The 3303-nt window shown below is 40.9% G+C and overlaps 1 pseudogene; it reads left to right on the top strand.

Moving 5' to 3' along the window:
* Window positions 1-2910: 2910 nt before the first annotated feature.
* On the top strand, window positions 2911-3029 carry LOC134931586 (5S ribosomal RNA; annotated as a pseudogene).
* Window positions 3030-3303: the final 274 nt, after the last annotated feature.

Raw genomic sequence — 3303 nt, 5'->3', positions numbered from 1 at the left:
ACTCCTAGATGGGCCCGGTGTTTGTGTCGGCCACTAGGGTCGCTAATCTTACTCACACAGCTACCTCATTGCGCCTCTTTTTTTCTTTGCGTCATGTGCTGTTTGGGGAGGGTTTTTTGGAAGGGACATCCTGCGTGCCACTGCAGTGCCACTCCTAGATGGGCCCGGTGTTTGTGTCGGCCACTAGGGTCGCTTATCTTACTCACACAGCGACCTCGGTGCAAATTTTAGGACTAAAAATAATATTGTGAGGTGTGAGGTATTCAGAATAGACTGAAAATGAGTGTAAATTATGGTTTTTGAGGTTAATAATACTTTGGGATCAAAATGACCCCCAAATTCTATGATTTAAGCTGTTTTTTAGTGTTTTTTGAAAAAAACACCCGAATCCAAAACACACCCGAATCCGACAAAAAAAATTCGGTGAGGTTTTGCCAAAACGCGTTCGAACCCAAAACACGGCCGCGGAACCGAACCCAAAACCAAAACACAAAACCCGAAAAATTTCAGGCGCTCATCTCTACAATCTACAGTATATATATATATATATATATATATATATTAGACATGCATACCTCCCAACTGTCCCGATTTTCGGGGACTGTCCCGCTGTCCCACCCGCGGGCCACAGTGTCCCGCGGTGTGGGGGGGGGGGCAGTTGGGAGGCTCTGTCACCCGCTGCCCTGCTTAGCAGAGCAGTGGTGAATAGACGCTGTGCGCATGCGCACAGCGTCTATTCACTGAAGTCAGAGGGAGAGGGAGCATGCTAGCGGCTCACATAGCGCTGGGCATGCCCCCTCAGTGACGAAAAAAAGGGGGTGCGTGGCTCGCGATCGTGGGTCCTCCAGTGAAGACACGCCCCCTTTTCTTAGGTCACACCCCCTTTTCAGGAGAACGCGCGGCGACGCCGCGCATGTGTCCCGCTTTGTAAAGAAGAAATGTTGGGAGGTATGGACATGTTTATTTGGCACTCCTTTGCAATAAAAACAAATGCCTGGTGCTCTCTTATGCAAAATTACTTGCTGTAAATACTCTCATTTGTAAGCAGAACTCCCAGCAGGTTTTTCCCAGTCCCCCTGTATAGCCTCACAAAACCATCTGAAAACTGGAGCAGAGTGTGAGCTGGCGGACCAGTGAGAAGCTGCAATCACAGGCCTTGTTTCTCCAGTAATGAGTTCAGAATAGCTGCTATCTGGATCTTATTTCATTTCTAATTCATTTTTAGAAATGTTCCAATCCATTTTTTTTATTTCATATAATTAACACTGCAAAAAAAGTAATAAAAATAACTTTGTGCACATTACAAGCAGCATATCTAGGAGTTTCTCTGTAAGCCAGCAGGCGGTGGACAGAATATTGTACTTATTTTTAAACTATGGTTGGTGCTGCTTACGTTATGAATCATTTCTGGTAGTTGCATGATAATTATTTTATAAGAAATAAAATCCAGGAAGTCAAATAGCCAATTAGCCCCAACAGTACCTGTACAGCTGCTTACACAGTTAGTCCCTGACTCAGCTGGGCTCTGCACATCTCAGTATGTATCAGTACCAGATGCTCTGAATGCATTTCTTACAAGTTATTTTGTCCTGTTAACCAGTGGAGAACAGATTGAGGTGTTGAATGGCTTTCATTTTTTGCTATACTGGAATCATGCTGGGAAAATGAAAAGTGATACAAAACTTTGTCACTGTCCTAAATAATTCATTTGCTGCTTCATATTCTTTTAGAAATCCTAAACGTTGTATGGAATATTCTTGAACAATGCATGAAACAGCATTTACCACCACCATCAACCAGATATCATACCAGTGACAAGAGTGGGACTGCATCCCTGCTGTATTATCCCAGACATGTGTAGACTTGATGTCACGGGAGATACAGACTGTACTTGCCAACATTGTTGGCCAAATTCCATAAAAAAATTTTTTTGACAGCCATGCACATACAGAACCGCAGACTAGCTGGAGTTTTAGATCCTTTTTCAGCAACAAATTCTATGTCTGTATGTATATCTGCAAGACATACTGTATAAGCATATTTGTAAGTAACATCAATGGTAACATTTTTTGAGTAAAAGTGTGTACAATGTGCACATACAGAATAAGATTTAAAGCAGAATTATTAAAATAATGTTAATCTGTCTCTGGTTAGCTGATAAATGGGAGAAGTTGGCAATAGCAAGTTAGCAACCAATCAGCTTCTATGTAACATTTATCAAACACAGTGAACAAGCCACCTTCAGGTGAAACGGCCGTCTGTGTTTTGTGGTGCTGAACAGTGCACGGTTCAGCCCACTCATCCCCTGGTATCGTATATTGGAGGAAATTATTCTCTTTATTATCTGAATATTGGATATTTGTAAAATCTGCTATTTTATTACCTAACCACAAAAGGTTTAATATTCAACATGCTCAATGACTACTCTTTTTTCTTATGTTTACGTTCTTAAACTTTTACTCTGCAGCATAGATGGTTAATTTATCTATAAACCATAACATTTTGCTGAACCATAAAATTTCTGATTACATATACATTTTTTTGTTCTCTAATTCTATACCCTTAGGGGGCATTATCAAAACTAAACTCAAATTTGGTCACTCCACCTTCATAGGCAACTTTAAGATACCTGTGTAATTTCACATTTATTTTCAATAGGTCCAGGTAACCCGCCTCTCTCATCGACTGTCCGCTATATTGTTATATGACAGAGGACAGTAGAAGACGGTCCCTGAACCTATACGTTTCCTGTATCTTGCCTTTTTTCAGTACTCTCTCATCCTGATGCCGGCCATATAATTTCTCTGCAATGTGAAAATAACAGAGAGACTGTGCATACGAATGGATAGTAGAAGTACCTTTCTGGTATGTGCCAATAACCAGACACCCTCTCATTCACAATCTATGTGATATTACTGCCATATCTCACTGGCTACGCCCAATCTCGCCTGATCTTGGAAGCTAAGCAGTGAGGAGCCTGATCAGTACCTAGATGGGAGACTGCTAGGGAATATTAGGTGCAGTAGTAAATACCTCTGTTTCCATGTGAAAAGCAGAAGTGTTGGAGCAACCTTTGACCCTTACCAACTTCAACCTATAATCTTTCCTTCCTTATTTGTTTATTTTTTTTAAATCTAGATCAACTCAGAGATGCTTTCTTTCACTGTACATGTTGACTAACAATCTAGTATTAACAGATTACCAGATACCAGGTTATATTATCAATATAGGCAATGGTTATTGGTGGATAATTCCTAATCTAAATTGCCATACTGAATGCCTATATGACGTATGCCGGAAATC

Source organism: Pseudophryne corroboree, chromosome 5 (genome assembly GCF_028390025.1).
Source record: "Pseudophryne corroboree isolate aPseCor3 chromosome 5, aPseCor3.hap2, whole genome shotgun sequence".
Classification (NCBI taxonomy): domain Eukaryota; kingdom Metazoa; phylum Chordata; class Amphibia; order Anura; family Myobatrachidae; genus Pseudophryne; species Pseudophryne corroboree.
This window is presented reverse-complemented; position numbering and strand designations above follow the sequence as displayed.